Source organism: Vipera ursinii (genome assembly GCF_947247035.1).
Source record: "Vipera ursinii genome assembly, chromosome: 3".
In the NCBI taxonomy this organism is placed as follows: domain Eukaryota; kingdom Metazoa; phylum Chordata; class Lepidosauria; order Squamata; family Viperidae; genus Vipera; species Vipera ursinii.
In genome coordinates this window covers 210,071,097-210,092,856 of record NC_139516.1, presented here as the reverse complement: position 1 = coordinate 210,092,856, position 21,760 = coordinate 210,071,097, and the positions used below count along the sequence as shown (strand labels likewise).

At 44.2% G+C, this 21,760-nt stretch overlaps 2 long non-coding RNA genes across 2 annotated transcripts; both read left to right on the top strand.

Annotated features, from left to right (window-relative positions):
• The first annotated feature begins 3,050 nt into the window (after nucleotides 1-3,050).
• On the top strand, nucleotides 3,051-5,550 carry LOC310638450. The gene is made up of 3 exons (XR_014492113.1): nucleotides 3,051-3,130; nucleotides 4,159-4,275; nucleotides 5,255-5,550. It is a non-coding gene; the product is annotated as an uncharacterized lncRNA (long non-coding RNA).
• An 11,783-nt stretch (nucleotides 5,551-17,333) lies between these two features.
• LOC310637387 lies at nucleotides 17,334-20,670 on the top strand. Its single transcript, XR_014491923.1, has 3 exons — nucleotides 17,334-17,413; nucleotides 19,227-19,343; nucleotides 20,370-20,670. It is a non-coding gene; the product is annotated as an uncharacterized lncRNA (long non-coding RNA).
• The last annotated feature ends 1,090 nt before the right edge of the window (nucleotides 20,671-21,760 follow it).

The window sequence follows — 21,760 nt, the reverse complement described above, 5'->3', positions numbered from 1 at the left end:
GATAATTGGGGCTTAAAAAAGGAACTTTGGCTATTGATTGAAGAAAAACTTTGCACTTGTTAGACAGCAATTTCTGAGAGTTATCGTTGTGCCCAAAAGGAGAATGAGTTTTATGATCTCTCCACCTACTAAAATTCCATTATTTATTTATTTATTTATTTATTTATTTATTTATTTATTTATTTATTTGATTTGATTTGATTTGATTTGTATTTATGTCCCCCACCTCACCATTTCTCCCCTGCTGTCTTCCTATGCCAATAACTGATTGAGATAATACCCCTTGCTAAAGGTCTTGGTGTTCCTCCAAATACAATGGGACTTAAGACAGATCTTCAATGGTCTTTGCTAATGCAATGCAAACATTGCACACTGTGCAAAATTATTGTCCTGTCCTTCTTAGCATGCTTAGAGGCGTAAGCTGTGAACAGAGACTTGGCACTCACTCGTTTGGTTCCTCATTTAAAAAAAAAGTTCACAATTGCAACACAACCATACTCATATTCCAGGTAATAACTTTTCTTGCTAATCTGCTGGGCATTTTAAAATTTCCTTTTGTTCATGTTAATTCCATCACGCACACCTTATCCTTCCTGCAGGAGACCACTCATTCTGCATCCATAAACTGTTTTTCAGTCTCTTTCCATCTTCATCTTGGAAAGACCACAGGATGCCATGAGCTGGGTTTGGCTGAAATAGCTTGGCTCAGAATGAGAGGGAAGAACTTTGAGCCTCCGTTTCTTGGGGTCCTTCTAACTACAAGGGAACTTGAACGAGAGACATCAACCAATTGATTGGGCAGCTACAATATTCCACTGTTCACACAAACACACTCTCACACACACACAGCCATGCTTAACAGACGTCGGGAGATCTCTCTCTGGATTAAATGCAAAGTGTTAGAGCTATCATCTTTCACTCACTTCTATGCTTTACTTAGATGTAATATATTACAGGGGCAAGGGAGGTAGATTAAAGGGGGAACCTGCAAGCAAGAAACAGAAAGGAATAGAGTAGAGTAGAGTAGAGTAGAGTAGAGTAGAGTAGAGTAGAGTAGAGTAGAGTAGAGTAGTTTAGAGGAGTGGAATGGAACGGAACGGAACGGAACAGAACAGAACAGAATAGAGTACATATTGGAATATAGAATAGAATCGAATAGAATCGAATAGAATCGAATAGAATCGAATAGAATCGAATAGAATCGAATGGAATGGAATGGAATGGAATGGAATGGAATGGAATGGAAGGGAAGGGAAGGGAAGGGAAGGGAAGGGAAGAGAAGAGAAGAGAAGAGAAGAGAAGAGAAGAGAAGAGAAGAGAAGAGAAGAGAAGAGAGTTTGAAGGGACCTAGGAGGTCTTCTAGTCCAACCCCCTGCTCGAGCAGGACCGTAGATCTTGCTCTTTGGACCATGTGTTTCCTCTCATAAGTTAGTATTCCATTTGTACATTTTCTTGATGTGCCAGTGGAGAGATCTACTCCATGATTAATTTTCTACCATCTGGATGCCAAAGGAATACCTTCCCTTGCCTACAAGCACAGCCTGTCCTACAGATATCACGAAAAGATTCTCAACAACAGTCCTTTGCACTGGAGATCAGTTTTATTATACCTGTGAAGCTGAACGTCCCTTCCCTGCAACAACAGCAGCATGCTGTTGATATAAAACCTACTTTATACAGCTTACGTTATGCTCATACTGACCCATTGTTTTTCTAGTGAATTTTGGGGTGGATTCCTGCACTGCGCTAGGCTGGGAAGAAATATCGCCCAGACTTCTTCCTATTTGCAATATTTCTGATTCTCTAGGTGAAGATCTCGATATTTTAGGCCAAATTACAGCTGACTCTCAGCTAAAAGATTCATAGAATCAAAGGAGGAAATTAAGAAGCATAGATTTCTTTGGTGCTGACTGAGAACAGTCTTGAAAGATCTATCGAGTGATGCCACCTGATGCCACCCACCCTGGAACAGACCCTGGCTCTTCCTTTGGCTCTGCTTTCCATCCTGGCCTGGAAATTTCTCCGTTTCCCCTGGTTCTCTGGGTTTTCACACAGTCCTAGGAGTGAGAAGTCTGTTATGATGGATTTTCTGGGACCCCTATTTGAACTTCTCGCTTCCCCTTTGGTGTAGAACACCAAAAAATTCCAAGTTAAGTTTCTAACAATCAGTTCATAATTCTCTGATGAGAATGTCTCAGCATACTCTTAACCTGTTGTTGAAAATTAATGTGAACCAAGGGATTGGGCCCCTGTAGGGCACAATAAAAGCCAGGTTTGATTTCCTGAAGACCTTCTTTATGATCACCAATCAAGGACAAAGGGTTTTTAGTGGGTGACGAGAGCGTTCTCTTATGGACGCCCAAAGGTTTAAAGAACGTGTGCTTTTAAGGTCTTGAGTAAAAGGATCTTTTCTTTGCAGGAATTGTTGACCTATGACTCAAGGGGTCCCTTGGAACTAGGACTCCTGCTTTTCCTGCTGGTACTTTTGTACCAGAAACCCTTCTGCCGTTTCTGACCCACCCTCTATCCATCTTCCTTGTCTACCCTGAGTTTTGGATCCTGTGAATCCCTTAGTCCACAGGCCAGTTTTAGAGAGAACCTCGCATGCTCAAGTCTGCTCAAAGGAGGCCAACGTTTCCTGAATGAAGGCAGGTCCACAGTTGCAACCAAGGAGTTGCCCACTGGGTTAATCGAAGTCCGAAGCAAAAATAAGAAAGCCCTGAACTTTGCAGAGAAATGTGTTGTTTAATTGTGCATTATGTAACTATCGTATAATCTTGTATAAATACAGGAAGAGATGCCACTTGTCCAGGTGCCCAGGTTTTGCACACGGGACGGTACTGTTTGTCTTGAAGACCCAGACCGGTTGTTTCATCACCTGGTCTGATCCGCTTTCCATTTTGGTGTCGGGGGGAAAAAGGCCACATCCCTCCCCCTTTTCTCCCGAATCTCCCTGTTCTTCTCTCTTGATCCTAGATATCCAGCCCCCCACAATGACGGCATCTCAGAGGGGTATAAATAAGTGCCCTCTGCAATCCTGGGCTATACTTTGCAGGCTGAAGGGAAGATTGCAAGATGAAAACTCTGCTGTTGATCCTGGGGGTGGTGGCATTCGTGTACCTGGACTCAGGTAAGGCTGTCAAGCTTTGATCCTGGGTGGCAATTAAACCAGAAACAAGGGTGCAGAGGGAGGGATGGTATTGGAGGCAGTTGTGGTCCTTTGTGTTGGTGCGACTTTCTCGCTGTTCTGTTCTGCGTAAGGAGGGTCCATGGAAGGCTTTAGGGGAGAAGAAGAACTCTCTATTTGCAGAGAAGCCCATAGCAGACACAGAGGCTCTTCCAGGCTGGGAGTCTTGGGTAGACTGCCTCTGAAAGGAGAGGCTCCTTTGGGTAGTGTATTCTGCCCTGGAATTACTCCTGGGAGTGGGATGAAAAATGTTCCCTTTTCTTAGTCCTCCATCTGTCTCTTTCTGGCTTTGGGTGGTATTTCAGTATTCGGATGACGCAGCCAAAGGGGATTAGTCAAGATGATGCATAATTTTGGAAAAATGAAAAAAAACTCCTACAGAGAAGAATATAATTTTTAAAAAATACTGGAATGCGTACTAATGGATAAGTTAACGTTACAAATTAAGGAAAAAGAAGACACTGAACACTATATGGCATGGGGTTCATTTGAGCAATGGCTAGCTGATAAGAACAGAGGTTAGACAGTTGGAAATATGAGAAAATGTGGATGATGTGAGGAAGATTTATAATGGATTAGTAAATACTTGGATCGTTACGCAGTTAATGTTAATGGGGGAAATGCTATTTTTAACAATATGTTTGCCATTTCCTAGTATATGATTTTGTTTTGATAAGATTATTATGAATGTGATGATTATATTCTAATACCTGTATACCTAGACAACACACTGTTCAATACAGAAATGGAATTTTTGAGATGATAACAACAGCAGCAACAACAACAACAATAATAATCTTTCCTTTTCTTAGCCATCTCTCCTAATCTCTAGAGCATTCGATCTTCGCATGGATAGTTTCAATGCTGGCTTTGCTATTAAATTATCTATCGTCTAATACATAATAAGATGGCAAGATCAGAAAAATAAATATCCAACTAAGTTTTTTGTATGTTTTATTTTGCTCATCTAGGATACTCCCTGACATGTGCATCATGCACTAGTCTGAAGTGTATTGTGACTCCTAATGTGCAGTGCACAGAAGGTTTGACTCAATGCTATAAAAAGTGGACTGGATCTGAAGGGATCCGTAAGTATAGTTCTTATCTTTTCTCTCAGCTTCTCTTCTTGAAACCGAACTAGAACTCCCTAATCTCCCAGAGAGTTGGAGGTTGTGTAGAAGCTTTCTGTGCTCTGCCCGGGTCTCCTTCAGGTCACGGCCTGTGGCCAGAGAATCTAAGGGGGGCAAGGAAAGGGGGGGCTTGGAGTGGGGAGCCCCATCTGTCCCAGGAGTAAACCAGATTGGGGAGGGAGACATTAATAACAACAACAACAACAACAACAACAATAATAATAATAATAATAATAATAATAATAATAATAATAATAATAATAACTCGATAGGTAGACCAAAATGCCAAATCCAGTCTGAACATCTGGCTGACTGTGCGATGATCAATAATAATAATAGAGTTGGAAGGGACCATGGAGGTCTTCTAGTCCAACCCCGTAGCCCCTGCTCAGCCAGGAACCCCTATACCATTTCAGACAAATGGCTGTCCAGTGTCATGTTAAAAACCTCCAGTGTTGGAGCATCCACAGCTTCTGGAGGCAGGTTGTTCCACTGGTTAATTGTTCTGACTGTCAGGAAGTTTCTCCTTAGTTCCAGGTTGCTTCTCTCTTTGTATAGTTTCCATCCGCTGCTTCTTGTCCTGCTTTCAGGCGCTTTGGAGAATAGCTTGACTCCCTCTTCTTTAGAGAAAGGGGTGGAGGAAAAGGGGGAGGGGATTTGTTCTGGCATTGAGGGAAATTTGATCTTGCACATTAAATATCCAAGAGGGATGACATTGCCCCTGAGTCATGTCAGAACCCAGGACTTTTCCCCCAGAGATATCTTGTTTATTAATTTATTCCTGAGTATTCCCTAGAGGAGGAAGGAGGTCTGCTTTCCTACTGGGAGGGAATCCACCAATGTGCTAAAAGCGGCTTTACCATTTTCTCCAGCAACAGCCCCAGATCTGTTCTTTGGAATTTTTTAATAATCATTCTGCGTTGTGTTTCCTTCACAGTTACGAAGTACGAAAGGGGATGTGCTGCAAATTGCAGTACTGTGACAGGCGAAGAGAAAATTCTGTGTTGCGCAACAGACAACTGCAACAACTAGGTCTAAAAGTGGCCAATCTGTTTGAGTTCCGATCTCATCCATCATGGGCCATCCTTTCAAAATTTATGCTTCTGGCCTTTCCCGCAGGGCGGTCCATAATCCCCCCTCCCCTGCTTTCTTTGACCACTCACCCTCTTTCCCTTTTCTCTTGTTCTGAAAGCTCTGTTCTGCTAGTTCTGTAGTTTGAGAATCAAATAAACCTCAGCATTCAATTCAAGTGTTTTGATTTTTCAAGTTTGCCCCTTAAGACTGAACATTGTGTGGGAAGACACCCCCCTTTTCCTTTGTTTTAATCCCCCCTGTTCTCAGCCCAAGCAAAAGCCTAAAATATAAGGAAAAGTAGTTCACCAATAAACCAGAGAGCAATCTCTGCTTCTGGGTCTAGAAAGTGCCTCAAGCAAGCAGCCTGGATGAAAAACTGAGCATCGTTCATAGATGGAATGTTTCATTCATAAAACCGCAACTTCCCCATTTCCTGAGAAAGCCCCACATCAGCAGTCTCCAAATAAACAGAGAAGAGCAGCAAAGGTGATCAGGGGAATGGAGGCTAGAACATATAAAGGATAGTTGCTGGAATTGGGTATGTCTAGTCTAGTCTTGTGTTGGGAGTCTCCCGATACTCCCATGTTACACCTCTGCTCCGTGAGCTGCATTGGTTGCCAGTTGCCTTCCGGGTGAGATTCAAGGTACTAGTAATGGTATTCAAAGCCCTACATGGCAGGGGTCCGGAGTACCTGAGGGAACACCTGCTGCCGGCATCGACTTCCCTCCGCCCTGTGCGTTCCCACAGAGAGGGCCTCCTCAGGGTGCCACCGGTCAGAGAATGTCGACTGGTGGCCCCCAGGGGGAGATCCTTCTCTGTGGGTGCTCCGGCATTATGGAACCAACTGCCGGTTGAGCTCTGGACGGCGCCCGACCTTCGCTCCTTTTGCCGCGAGCTAAAAACATACTTTTTTGAACAAGCTGGCCTGGCCTGATGAGGGGATTGGGGGGGGGGTTTGCTATTGTCATTTATTGGTTTTAAGATGTATTTTAGTATGTGGGCATTTATTTAATTTAGTTTTAACTTTTGTAATTTGTATTTTTATTCTTGCCCTGTTCACCGCCCTGAGTCCTTCGGGAGAAGGGCGGTATAGAAATATTATTAAATAAATAAATAAATAAATAATGACGAGAAGGACGAGGGGGGACATGATAGCAGCGTTCCAGTATCTCAGGGGCTGCCCCAAAGAAGAGGGAGTCAAGCTGTTCTCCAAAGCACCTGAAGGCAGGACAAGAAGCAACAGATGGAAACTAATCAAGGAGAGAAGCAACCTAGAACTAAGGAGAAATTTCCTGACAGTGGGAACAATTAACCAGTGGAAAAGCGTGCCGCCAGAAGCTGTGGGTGCTCTAACACTGGAAGTATTTAAGAAAAGACTGGACAGCCATTTGTCTGAAATGGTATAGGGTTTCCTGCCTGAGCAGGGGGTTGGACTACTACTAGAAGACCTCCAACATCCCTTCCAACTCTATTATTATTATTATTATTATTATTATTATTATTATTATTATTATTATTATTATTATTATTATTATTATTATTATTATTATTCTTCAATAGAAGCAAGCTAAACCCAATTAAATCAAACAGACAGCATTAAGGAAACACTTTAAATTCACATCACCCTAACCTGGGGAGCCATTCACAACCGTAGATGAGCACCAAGTAGGTTAAACAGCAAGAGACACTTTAATTCAATCCCCAAAACTTCGCAACACCAGAAATGCATAAAAATCTTCTCACCAAACCAGTTGGGGTCAGCCGCCCTGGAAACAATAGCCGAAGTCACTTCTGTCTTTGCCAATAAAGACAGCCTCCTTTTCCAGCAGCTGGATTCTTCTTGTTTGGGGGCATTCTCATCTTTCCCAACTGGGAACTCAAGCCAATTCTTTCAACACTCGCTTTCACAAAACCCAGTATTCAGAACGGTATTCAGAATAACACAGTTGGAAGGGACCTTGTAGGTCAGGGGTGTCAAACTCAATTTCATTGAGGGCTCCATCAGCATTGTGGTTGCCCTCAAGGGGCCGGGTGGGTGTGGCCAGGGTGGGCGTGGCCTACTGGGTGGGCGTGGCTAGAGTGCGTATGGCCTACTGGGTGGGCGTGGCCAGCTCTCCATCGTTGGCATCAAGGGTGCCTATGGGGGCCTGGGCAGGAGTGGGACAGATCTGAGGGTCTCTGGCAGAAGGAGGGTCTCTGGGCCAGGGCCAAGGCAGTGGGGGCTGTTCCCTCACTGTTTCCAGGATGGCTTTGCGGGCCGCATGAAACCACTTTGTGGGCCGGATCCGGCCCCCGGGCCTTGTGTTTGACATGTCTGTTGTAGGTCATCTAGTCCAACTTCCCCACACCCAAGCAGGAGACACTACCCCATAGCAGTCCACTGTCTTCTTGAAAGCTTCCAGTGAGGAAGTTCCCACAACTTCTGTAGGCAACTCCTGTTCCTTTGGTTGATTGTTCTCACTGTCCTTCCATTCCCCACCATCCAGCAGAGCTGAGGAAGCTTCTTGGATGAAAAGTGAAATGTCTTCAAAGAAAAACAAGAAAGTCCAGTTCCTCCTGTAAAGCACCTTTGGGACAACCATGACCTGGATGACAGAGAATCTCTGTAGATATTTCCCCAATGTACTATTGCCAGTTCATACTGTAGGTGTCAAACTCACCATATCATGTGACGTGTCATGACGTATCACGACTTTTTTTGCATTGCTGGAGCTGGAGTGGGCAATGTCTCCATATGATGCAACCAGCCTGCGGGCCGGCAGTTTGACACTCCTGTGCTAGTTCCTCTACTTCCTTGGGATTTCCAGCATTTATGCATAAGACACTGTTGTGGAAAAAGCCCAATGGAAAAGAGAAGAGACAGCTAATAATTTGGAACATAGTAAGCATAATAACACAATATCACTTACATTAACAAACCCCTGCAATGAGGACCATACGGTATAGCAAACTCCAAAAGGACAGCTATAGGCCAATGGCCCTAAGCTAGACCTAAACTAACATTTTTATACCATTTTTCTAACAACCACCCACAGATAGTCATTATCTTGCAAAATCAGTTCTTTGTTCTTTTGTTCAGTTTCCACATACACCTGTGCACCTCTGAAACCTCTATCGATTGGTTACTTTCAGTTCCTCTTTTCCCATAGTTACAATACTCATGTTCCATATATACACATGACTGCCTACTTTGGAATTTCACATTGCACGAAGCTCAGCAGATTACAAATAATACGTCTGTATTGTGAAACAATATAGAGTTCAAGTTAAAGCTTTGTTTTAAATCACCACTGTGGGGCCTATCAGGTTTTCTCCAGCCTCATCTTGTTATATGAGGAGGGGGGGGCCCTATATTTTCATCTCCCACACACTATCTCACTCTACTTTACATCAGACAAAGCATCCTGGAGTCTTTCCCGGATTGGTCTTAGATGAATATCAAGGGAGACCAAGAATGAGTTTATGGATCCAGAATGAGTTGTCTCCAGTGTGAAGAATAAAATGTGAGTGATGGATTTAACATTAAAAAAAAATATCCAGCAGAATAAAAGATACTGTCTGGAATACGAATATGGTTGTATTGCAGTTGTGAACTTTTTTTAAAATACGGAACCAAACGAGTGAATGACACATCCTTGATTAAAGCTTATGCCTGTAGGCATGCTAATGGGGACAATACGGACAATACAATAATTTTGCACAGCGTGCAATGTTTGTGCTCCATAAGCAAAGACAGACACACAACTCTCTTAATCCCCGTTGTATTTGGAAGCATACCAAGATTTGTAGAGTCACAGGAGGAAATTCAGAAGGATAAGAGTTGTTTGGGACTGACTGAGTACAATCCTGAAAAATCTTCCTTACTTTTCTATTGAGTGATGATGCCACCCACCCTGCAACAGACCCTGGCTCTTCCTTTGGCTTTGCTTTCCATCCTGGCCTGGAAATTTCTCCCTTTTCCCTGGTTCTCTGGGTTTTCTCACAGAAGTGAGAAGTGAGAAGTCTGTTATTCTTCAATGAAGGATTTTCTGGGACCCCTAACTGAGCTTCTCACTTCCTCTTTCATGAAAGACAGCAATAGTCTCATGACTATTGAAAAAAATTCTGAGAAGAGTAACTAAGATGAGCAAAGGCTGCAGGAATTAGTTATGGCTAGTCTAGAGAAAAGAAGGACTAGGGGGGACATGATAGCAGTATTCCAGTATTTGAGGGGCTGCCCCAAAGAAGAGAGAGTCAACTTATTTTCCAAAGCACCAGAGGGCAGGACAAGAAACAATGGTTGGAAAATGACCAAAGAGAGAAGCAACCTGGAATTAAGGAGAAACTTCCTAACAGCGAGGACAATTAACCAGTGGAACAGCTTGCCCCCAGAAATTGTGGGCGCTGCATCACTGGAGATTTTAAAGAAGAGATTGGACAGTCACTTATCTGAGATGGTATAGGGCAGGGGTGTCAAACTCATTTTCATTGAGGGCCGCATCAGCATTGCGGTTGCCCACGGGGGGGCCGGGTGGGTATGGCCAGGGTGGGCGTGGCCTACTGGGTGGGCGTGGCTAGAGTACGTATGGCCTACTGGGTGGGCGTGGCCAGCTCTACATCGTTGGCATCAAGGGTGCCTATGGGAGCCTGGGCAGGAGTGGGACAGATCTGAGGGTCTCTGGCAGAAGGAGGGTCTCTGGGCCAGGGCCAAGGCAGTGGGGGCCGTTCCCTCACTGTTTCCAGGATGGCTTCGCGGGCCACATGAAACCACTTTGCGGGCCGGATCCGGACCCCGGGCCTTGTGTTTGACACGTCTTGCTTGCAGGTTCCCCCTTTAATCTACCTCCCTTGCTCCTGTAGTACAGTATATTACATCTAAGCAAAGTGTAGAAGTGAGTGAAGGATGATAGCTCTAACACTTCGCATTTAATACGGAGAGAGATCTCCAGAAGTCTGTTAAGCATGACTATTCTTTTGTGTGTGCGTGTGTGTGTGTGTTTGTGTGTGTGAACAGTGGACTATTGTAGCTGCCCAATCAATTGGTTGATGTCTCTCGTTCAAGTTCCCTTGTAGTTAGAAGGACCCCACGCAACGGAGGCTCAAAGTTCTTCCCTCTCATTCTGAGCTAAGCTATTTCAGCCAAACCCAGCTCATGACTGATTTAACCAACCCAGCGATGCCCTCGCTGTGATGTCCCGTTGCCTGGAGGCGGTCCAGGTCTGGATGGGGAGAAACAGGCTTCGTCTCAATCCTGCCAAGACTGAGTGGCTGTGCATATCGGCATCTCGGACTAACCAGTCCATTCCACCTTTAACGATGGGGGGTGAGGTGTTACCCCCCGTTGATAGGGCTCGCAACTTGGGCGTCCTCCTGGACTCACGGCTCAATTTTGAAGACCATATAGGAGCCGTGACCAGGGGGGCTTTTGCCCAGGTTCGCCTGGTGCGCCAGTTGCGACCCTACCTGGACCGAGATGCCCTACGCGCATTCACCCATGCGCTCGTGACCTCCCATTTAGACTACTGCAATGCTCTCTACATGGGGCTGCCCTTGAGGACCACTCAGAGGCTTCAACTGGTGCAGAATGCGGCCGCGCGAGTTGTGATGGGGGCTTCCCGATACTCCCACGTAACACCTCTACTCCGCGAGCTGCTTGGCTTCCGGTTGCCCTCCGGGTGAGATTCAAGGTGCTGGTGATGACCTATAAAGCCCTTAATGGCTTGGGTCCGGGTTATCTGAGGGAACACCTGCTGCCAGCATCAAGCTCCCTTCATCCTGTGCGCTCCCACAGGGAGGGCCTTCTCAGGGTGCCACGGGTAAAGGATTGCCAGCGGATAACACCCAGGGGGAGGGCCTTCTCAGTGGGGGCGCCTGCCCTCTGGAACCAGCTGCCCGTGGAGCTTAGGACTGCCCCTGACATTAGTTCATTCCGCCGGGACCTGAAGACCTGGCTCTTTGAGCTCTCCAGCCCAGGCTGAGAATTTTTAACTGGGGTTTTTAATTTAAGGGATAATTTAATCTTTTAAAATTGTTTTTTAACTTTTGTATTTTGTATTGCTTGATTTTAAATACCCTGTAAACCGCCCTGAGTCCTTTGGGAAAGGTCGGTATATAAATCTAATAAATCTAAATCTAATTTAATCTAATGACATCCTGTGGTCTTTTGAAGATGAAAATGGAAAGAGACTGAAAAACAGTTTATGGATGCGGAATGAGTGGTCTCCTACAGGAAGGATAAGGTGTGCATGACGGAATTAACATGAACAAAAGTAAAATTAAAAATGCCCAGCAGATTAGCATGAAAAGATATTACCTGGAATATGAGTATGGTTGTGTTGCAATTGTGAATCAAAGGAGTGAGTGCCACGTCTCTGTTCACAGCTTACGCCTCCAGGCACGCTAAGAAGGACAGGACAATAATTTTGCACAGTGTGCAATGTTTGCATTGCATAAGCAAAGACCATTGAAGATCTGTCTTAAGTCCCATTGTATTTGGAGGAACACCAAGACCTTTAGCAAGGGGTATTAGCTCAATCAGTTATTGGCATAGGAAGACAGCAGGGGAGAAATGGAGAGGTGGGGGACATAATGGAATTTTAGTAGGTGGAGAGATCATAAAACTCATTCTCCTTTTGGGCACAACGATAACTCTCAGAAATTGCTGTCTAACAAGTGCAAAGTTTTTCTTCAATCAATAGCCAAAGTTCCTTTTTAAAGCCCCAAGTATCCTTGATGGTAGTGAAAGTCTGAGAATTAAAGCTTTTGCTCAAAGTTCCTCTATATAATTCTGAGCCAAGGCATGTTAATTGAATCAGCCAACTTGAGACTTCAAAATATACATAGGAAGAAGGCAGCCGGTTGATCCGATTTGGATCAGAACAAACAGGGAGCCAAGGAGAAATATTTTTGATGTTGTATTTAATCTGGAGAGAGATGATAAGATATCTGTTAAGCATGCTTATTCTGGGGGTGGGTGGGTGAACAATGGAATAGTGTAGCTGCCCAATGAATGAACAGTTGACATTTCTCTTTCGAGTTCCCTTATACTTAGAAGCACCCCAAGAGACATAGGCTCAAAGTTCTTCCCCCTCATTCTGAGCCAAGATATTTCAGCTAAATGGATCATATTGAAACACCTGCGATGATCCCGTTTGGGACCCAGCAAGGGATGGTGCTGGATGGAATAGAAGGAAGAATTGACTGAGAGGCAGAGATCGTAAATCTACTGATTTGGACTCGAGGTTTCCTCTGATATGTTCCTATTCCATTTACAAGTCTTCCGGGTGTGCCGATGGGGGGATCCCACCACTCTGGCTGGGCAACCGGGTGCGAAAATCCATCGGCCACAGTCCTTCCTAGGGAAATTTGTGGAACTGCCTGGATTTTAGGAAAGAGAGAATGTTCCCTTGGACATCACATGAATTCAAAGCCTTTCAGTGTCTCTAAAAGGCATTCAGACCCCCTGCAAAAGTTGACTTTTGGGACTTGGCTGCTTTCTCACATTAGATTCTCTTCCATGTGCAAGTCTTCTGGAGAGGGTAACATGTCCCAAACATTGATTGTTCAGTAGCAAAGGACTGTTGTTGAGAATCTTTTCGTGATATGTGTAGGACAGGCTGTGCTTATAGGCAAGGGAAGGTATTCCTTTGGCATCCAGATGGTAGAAAATTAATCATGGAGTAGATCTCTCCACTGGAGTAGAAATGGGGGACTTCCGATTGCAATGCCGCGCCGAATGGCGGCTTTTCTTCAGCCCCTCGCCCTGAGGCTTTGTAGAGCCGCGGAGACAGTGACAATCAGCTGTTCCACGGCTCGTAAACTTCCCCCACAGGAGAAGATGGGGAAGTGAGCTTTCTTGGATAGTGGTAGAGCTCCCCAAGACTTCCCAGATTTATCTGGGGGTTGGAGGGTGAGAGCTCCCACGGAGTCCGAGGTTTTTCTCCAAGTCCAGGACGCCTTTGCTCCGTGCAGGGGTGAAGCTAGATGCTGCATCCACATCTGCGGATTATAGTGACTTATGATTGCTTTTTAAGCAGAGAGAGCTGACCAGGAGGAGTAAAGTTGCAAGTATTTAGAACTTTAACTCGAGGTGCTTTAATCTTCTCCATATATAAATTTGACTTTGAAAGAGAAAGATGGAGTAGATCTCTCCATTGGCACATCAAGAAAATGTACAAATGGAATAGTAACATATTTTCCTGGGCTCCAAGATCACTGCAGATGAGGAAGGTAGCCAAGAAATTAAAAGACGCTTACTCCTCGGGAGGAAAGCCATGACAAATCTAGACAGCACACTAAAAAGCAGAGACATCACCCTGTCAACAAAAGTGCGTATAGTCAAGGCTATGGTTTTCCCAGTTGCAATGTATGGCAGTGAAAGTTGGACAATATGAAAGGCCGAGCACCAAAGAATTGAGGTTTTTGAGCTATGGTGCTGGAGAAGACTCCTGCGAGTCCCTTGGACTGCAAGGCGATCAAACCGGTCAGTCCTAGAGGAGATCAACCCTGACTGCTCTTTAGAAGGCCAGATCCTGAAGCTAAAGCTCAAATCCTTTGGCCACATAATGAGAAGGAAGGACTCACTGGAGAAGAGCCTAATGCTGGGAAAGATTGAGGGCAAGAGAAGAAGGGGATGACAGAGAATGAGGTGGCTGGATGGAGTCCCTGAAGCAGTAGGCGTGAGCTTAAATGGATTCCAGAAGATGGTAGAGGACAGGAAGGCCTGGTGGAACATTGTCCATGCGGTTGCGATGGGTTGGACATGACTTCGCAGCTAACAACAACAACATATGAGAGGAAACACATGGCCCAAAGAGCAAGATCTATGCTCCTACTTGAGCAGGGGGTTGGACTAGAAGACCTCCTAGGTCCCCCCAAACTCTGTTCCAGTCTATTCTATTCTGCTCTGTTCTGTTCTATTCTGCTCTGTTCTGTTCTGTTCCATTTCGTTTCGTTTCGTTCCGTTCCATTCTGTTCTGTTCTGTTCTGTTTCACTCCATTCTGTTCCGTTCCGTTCCATTCCATATTCCAATATCTATTCTATCCAATATCTATGTGTGTGTGTGTGAACAGTGGACTATTGTAGCTGCCCAATCAATTGGTTGATGTTTCTCGTTCAAGTTCCCTTGCAGGTAGAAGGACCCCAAGAAACGGAGGCTCAAAGTTCTTCCCTCTCATTCTGAGCCAAGCTATTTCAGCCAAACCCAGCTCATGACATCCTGTGGTCTTTCCAAGATGAAGATGGAAAGAGACTGAAAAACAGTTTATGGATGCGGAATGAGTGGTCTCCTACAGGAAGGATAAGGTGTGCGTGATGGAATTAACATGAACAAAAGTAAAATTAAAAATGCCCAGCAGATTAGCATGAAAAGATATTACCTGGAATATGAGTATGGTTGTGTTGCAATTGTGAACTGTTTTTTTTAATGAGGAATCAAACGAGTGAGTGCCACGTCTATGTTCACAGCTTATGCCTCTAGGCACGCTAAGAAGGACAGGACAATAATTGTGCACAGTGTGCAATGTTTGCATTGCATAAGCAAAGACCATTGCAGATCTGTCTTAAGTCCCATGGTATTTGGAAGAACACCAAGACCTTTAGCAAGGGGTATTAGCTCAATCAGTTATTGGCATAGGAAGACAGCAGGGGAGAAATGGTGAGGTGGGGGACATAAATACAAATCAAATCAAATAAATAAATAAATAAATAAATAAATAAATAAATAAATAAATAAATAAATAATGGAATTTTAGTAGGTGGAGAGATCATAAAACTCATTCTCCTTTTGGGCACAACGATAACTGTCAGAAATTGCTGTCTAACAAGTGCAAAGTTTTTCTTCAATCAATAGCCAAAGTTCCTTTTTTAAGCCCCAATTATCCTTGATGTTAGTGAAAGTCTGAGAATTAAAGCTTTTGCTCAAAGTTCCTCTATATAATTCTGAGCCAAGGCATGTTAATTGAATCAGCCAACTTGAGACTTCAAAATATACATAGGAAGAAGGCAGCCGGTTGATCCGATTTGGATCAGAACAAACAGGGAGCGAAGGAGAAATATAGAACAGAACAGAACAGAACAGAACAGAACAGAACAGAACAGAACAGAACAGAATAGAATAGAATAGAATAGAATAGAGCTGGAAGGGACCTTGGAGGTCATCTAGTCCAACCCCCTGCTCAGGCAGGACTGGTTGGATTGGTTTTCATAGCTGAACCCTCAAGTAACTCATTACCAACCAGATCCCACCACAACTTTGGGAACATGGTTGCCATTCCTCTGATCGTGGTTGTTTTCCTGTAGAATGTTTGTTACCAGACCGACTAACATATGCATGGACGTTGTTACCTGGTGTAGTAAGGAAACATCTGCAGGAATGCCCCCAAGCTGAGAGAAACAATTTAAGCAGGGTGTTCTCTTCCCTACTGTCTTCCCAACATTTTAGCTTAGAACCTCAATTTAGCAAATCACCATTAAGCCTGTCCTTGACGGTGGATTCAGGATCCTGAGATAGCACTGGAGATCAGTTTTATTATACCTGTGAAGCTGAACGTCCCTTACCTGCAACAACAGCAGCATGCTGTTGATATAAATCCTACTTTATACAGCTTACGTTGTGCTCATACTGACCCATTGTTTTTCTAGTGAATTTTGGGGTGGATTCCTGCACTGCCTAGCGCTGGGAAGAAATATCGCCCAGACTTCTTCCTATTTGCAATATTTTTTATTCTCTAGGTGAAGATCTCGATATTTCAGGCCAAATTACAGCTGACTCTCAGCTAAAAGATTCATAGAATCAAAGGAGGAAATTAAGAAGCATAGATTTCTTTGGTGCTGACTGAGTACAGTCCTGAAAAATCTATTGAGTGATGCCACTTGATGCCACCCACCCTGGAACAGACCCTGGCTCTTCCTTTGGGTCTGCTTTCCATCCTGGCCTGGAAAATTTTCCATTTTCCCTGGTTCTCTGGGTTTTCTCACAGCCCTACGAGTGAGAAATCTGTTATTCCGATGAAAGATTTTCTGGGACCCCTAATTGAACTTCTCGCTTCCCCTTTGGTGTAGAACACCAAAAAATTCCAAGTTAAGTTTCTAACAATTAGTTCATAATTCTCATACTCTTGACCTGTTGTTGAAAATTAATGTGAACCAAGGGATTGGGCCCCTGTAGGGCACAATAAAAGCCAGGTTTCATTTCCTGAAGACCTTCTTTATGAACACCTATCAAGGACAAAGGGTTTTTTCTGGATGATGAGAGTGTTCTCTTCTGGACACCAAAAGGTTTAAAGAACGTGTGCTTTTAAGGTCTTGAGTAAAAGGATCTTTTCTTTGCAGGAATTGTTGACCTATGACTCAAGGGGTCCCTTGGAACTAGGACTCCTGCTTTTCCTGCTGGTACTTTTGTACCAGAAACCCTTCTGCCGTTTCTGACCCACCCTCTGTCCATCTTCCTTGTCTACCCTGAGTTTTGGATCCTGTGAATCCCTTAGTCCACAGGCCAGTTTTAGAGAGAACCTCGCATGCTCAAGTCTGCTCAAAGGAGGCCAACGTTTCCTGAATGAAGGCAGGTCCACAGTTGCAACCAAGGAGTTGCCCACTGGGTTAATCGAAGTCCGAAGCAAAAATAAGAAAGCCCTGAACTTTGCAGAGAAATGTGTTGTTTAATTGTGCATTATGTAACTATCGTATAATCTTGTATAAAAACAGGAAGAGATGCCACTTGTCCAGGTGCCCAGGTTTTGCACACGGGACGGTAGTGTTTGTCTTGAAGACCCGGACCGGTTGTTTCATCACCTGGTCTGATCCGCTTTCCATTTTGGTGTCGGGGGGAAAAGGCCACATCCCTCCCCCTTTTCTCCCGAATCTCCCTGTTCTTCTCCCTTGATCCTAGATATCCAGCCCCCCACAATGACGGCATCTCAGAGGGGTATAAATAAGTGCCCTCTGCAATCCTGGGCTACACTTTGCAGGCTGAAGGGAAGATTGCAAGATGAAAACTCTGCTGTTGATCCTGGGGGTGGTGGCATTCGTGTACCTGGACTCAGGTAAGGCTGTCAAGCTTTGATCCTGGGTGGCAATTAAACCAGAAACAAGGGTGCAGAGGGAGGGATGGTATTGGAGGCAGTTGGGGTCCTTTGTGTTGGTGTGACTTTCTCGCTGTTCTGCTCTGCGTAAGGAGGGTCCATGGAAGGCTTTAGTGGAGAAAAAGAACTCTCCATTTGCAGAGAAGCCCATAGCAGACACAGAGGCTCTTCCAGGCTGGGATTCTGGGGTAGACTGCCTCTGAAAGGAGAGGCTCCTTTGGGTAGTGTATTCTGCCCTGGAATTACTCCTGGGAGTGGGATGAAAAATGTTCCCTTTTCTTAGTCCTCCATCTGTCTCTTTCTGGCTTTGGGTGGTATTTCAGTATTCGGATGACGCAGCCAAAGGGGATTAGTGATGCTTCCTCCAAGTCAAGATGATGCATAATTTTGGAAAAATGAAAAAAACTCCTGCAGAGAAGAATATAATTTTTTAAAAATACTGGAATGCTTACTAATGGATAAGTTAACCTTACAAATTAAGGAAAAAGAAGACACTGAACACTATAGGGCATTGGGTTCATTTGAGCAATGGCTAGCTGATAAGAAAAGAGGTTAGAAAGTTGGAAATATGAGAAAATGTGGATGATGTGAGGAAGATTTATAATGGATTAGTAAATACTTTGATCGTTACACAATTAATGTTAATGTTAATGTTAATATTTTTAACAATATGTTTGCCATTTCCTAGTATATGATTTTGTTTTGATAAGATTATTATGAATGTGATGAGCCTTGGTGGAGCAGTGGGCTGATGCCTCCTCAAGTAACACCAGCTGCCTGCAATTAGTGCAGGTTCGAGTCCCACCAGGCTCAAGGTTGACTCAGCCTTCCATCCTTCCGAAGTAGGTAAAATGAGGACCCAGATTGTTGGGGGCAATTAAGCTGACTTTGTAATAATGCCGCTTGGTGTGTGTGTGAAAGCCCTAGTAAGCAGGCATATACATAGAATGAAGGCTACTGCTAAGCTTGTAAGCCGCCCTGAGTCTTCGGAGAAGGGCGGGATATAAATGGGATTAAAATAAAAAATAAAGAAATATATTCTAATACCTGTATACCTAGACAACACACTATTCAATACAGAAATGGAATTTGTGAGATGACAACAGCAACAACAACAACAACAACAACAACCATAATAATGTTTCCTTTTGTTAGCCATCTCTCCTAATCTCTAGAGCATTCGATCTTCGCATGGATAGTTTCAATGCTGGCTTTGCTATTAAATTATCTATCGTCTAATACATAATACGTATAGTCAAGGCTCTGGTCTTCCCAGTTGCAATGTATGGCAGTGAAAGTTGGACCATAAGAAAGGCTGAGCGCAAAAGAATTGAAGCCTTTGAACTATGGTGCTGGAGAAGACTCCTGCGAGTCCCTTGGACTGCAAGGCGATCCAACCGGTCAGTCCTAGAGGAGATCAACCCTGACTGCTCTTTAGAAGGCCAGATCCTGAAGCTGAAACTCAAATACTTTGGCCACCTAATGAGGAGGAAGGACTCACTGGAGAAGAGCCTAATGCTGGGAAAGATTGAGGGCAAGAGAAGAAGGGGATGACAGAGAACGAGGTGGCTGGATGGAGTCACTGAAGCAGTAGGTGTGAGCTTAAATGGACTCCAGAAGATGGTAGAGGACACGAAGGCCTGGAGGAACGTTGTCCATAGGGTCGCGATGGGTCGGACACGACTTCGCAACTAACAACAATACATAATAAGATGGCAAGATCAGAAAAATAAATATCCAACTAAGGTTAATATGTTTTATTTTGCTCATCTAGCATACCCCCTGATATGTGCATCATGCTCTCGTAGGAAGTGTGTTTGGACTCCTAATGTGCAGTGCACAGAAGGTTTGACTCAATGCTATAAAAAGTGGACTGGATCTGAAGGGATCCGTAAGTATAGTTCTTATCTTTTCTCTCAGCTTCTCTTCTTGAAACCGAACTAGAACTCCCTAATCTCCCAGAGAGTTGGAGGTCGTGTAGAAGCTTTCTGTGCTCTGCCCGGGTCTCCTTCAGGTCACGGCCTGTGGCCAGAGAATCTAAGGGGGGCAAGGAAAGGGGGGGGCTTGGAGTGGGGAGCCCCATCTGTCCCAGGAGTAAACCAGATTGGGGAGGGAGACATTAATAATAATAATAATAATAATAATAATAATAATAATAATAATAATAATAATAATAACAACAACAACAACAACAACAACAACAACAACAATAATAATAATAATAATAATAATAATAATAATAACTCGATAGGTAGACCAAAATGCCAAATCTAGTCTGAACATCTGGCTGACTGTGCGATGATCAATAATAATAATAGAGTTGGAAGGGACCATGGAGGTCTTCTAGTCCAACCCCGTAGCCCCTGCTCAGCCAGGAACCCCTATACCATTTCAGACAAATGGCTGTCCAGTGTCATGTTAAAAACCTCCAGTGTTGGAGCATTCACCGCTTCTGGAGGCAGGTGGTTCCGCTGGTTAATTGTTCTCACGGTCAGGAAGTTTCTCCTTAGTTCCAGGTTGCTTCTCTCTTTGGATAGTTTCCATCCGCTGCTTCTTGTCCTGCTTTCAGGTGCTTTGGAGAATAGCTTGACTCCCTCTTCTTTAGAGACAGGGGTGGAGGAAAAGGGGGAGGGCATTTGTTCTGGCATTGAGGAAAATTTGATCTTGCACATTAAATATCCAAGAGGGATGACATTGCCCCTGAGTCATGTCAGAACCCAGGACTTTTCCCCCAGAGATATCTTGTTTATTAATCTATTCCTGAGTATTCCCTAGAGGAGGAAGGAGGTCCGCTTTCCTACTGGGAGGGAATCCACCAATGTGCTAAAAGCGGGTTTACCATTTTCTTCAGCAACAGCCCCAGATCTGTTCTTTGGAATTTTTTAAATAATCATTCTGCTTTGTGTTTCCTTCACAGGTACGAAGTACGAAAGGGGATGTGCTGCAAATTGCAGTACTGTGACAGGCGAAGAGAAAATTCTGTGTTGTGCAACAGACAACTGCAACAACTAGGTCTAAAAGTGGCCAATCTGTTTGAGTTCCGATCTCATCCATCATGGGCCATCCTTTCAAAATTTATGCTTCTGGCCTTTCCCGCAGGGTGGTCCATAATCCCCCCTCCCCTGCTTTCTTTGACCACTCACCCTCTTTCCCTTTTCTCTTGTTCTGAAAGCTCTGTTCTGCTAGTTCTGTAGTTTGAGAATCAAATAAACCTCAGCATTCAATTCAAGTGTTTTGATTTTTCGAGTTTGCCCCTCAAGACTGAACATTGTGTGGGAAGACACCCCCCCTTTTCCTTTGTTTTAATCCCCCCTGTTCTCAGCCCAAGCAATATCCTAAAATATAAGGAAAAGTAGTTCACCAATAAACCAGAGAGCAATCTCTGCTTCTGGGTCTAGAAATTGCCTCAAGCAAGCAGCCTGGATGAAAAACTGAGCATCGTTTATAGATGGAATGTTTCATTCATAAAACCGCAACTTCCCCATTTCCTGAGAAAGCCCCACATCAGCAGTCTCCAAATAAACAGAGAAGAGCAGCAAAGATGATCAGGGGAATGGAGGCTAGAACATATAAAGGATAGTTGCTGGAATTGGGTATGTCTAGTCTAATGACGAGAAGGTCGAGGGGGGACATGAGAGCAGTGTTCCAGTATCTCAGGGGCTGCCCCAAAGAAGAGGGAGTCAAGCTGTTCTCCAAAGCACCTGAAGGCAGGACAAGAAGCAACAGATGGAAACTAATCAAGGAGAGAAGCAACCTAGAACTAAGGAGAAATTTCCTGACAGTGGGAACAATTAACCAGTGGAAAAGCGTGCCGCCAGAAGCTGTGGGTGCTCTAACACTGGAAGTATTTAAGAAAAGACTGGACAGCCATTTGTCTGAAATGGTATAGAGTTTCCTGCCTGAGCAGGGGGTTGGCCTACTACTAGAAGACCTCCAACATCCCTTCCAACTCTATTATTATTATTATTATTATTATTATTATTATTATTATTATTATTATTATTATTATTATTATTATTATTATTATTATTATTATAGAGGGACGCGGTGGCTCAGTGGGTTAAGACGCTGAGCTTGTCGATCAGAAGGTCGGCGGTTTGGTGGGTCGAATCCCGAGTGCCGCGTAACAGAGTGAGCGCCTGTTACTCGTCCCAGCTTCTGCCCACCTAGCAGTTCGAAAGCACGTAAAAATGCAAGTAGAAAAATAGGGACCACTGCGGTGGGAAGGTAACAGCGTTCCGTGCGCCTTTGGCGTCTAGTCATGCCGGCCACATGACCACGGAGACGTCCTCGGACAAACGCTGGCTC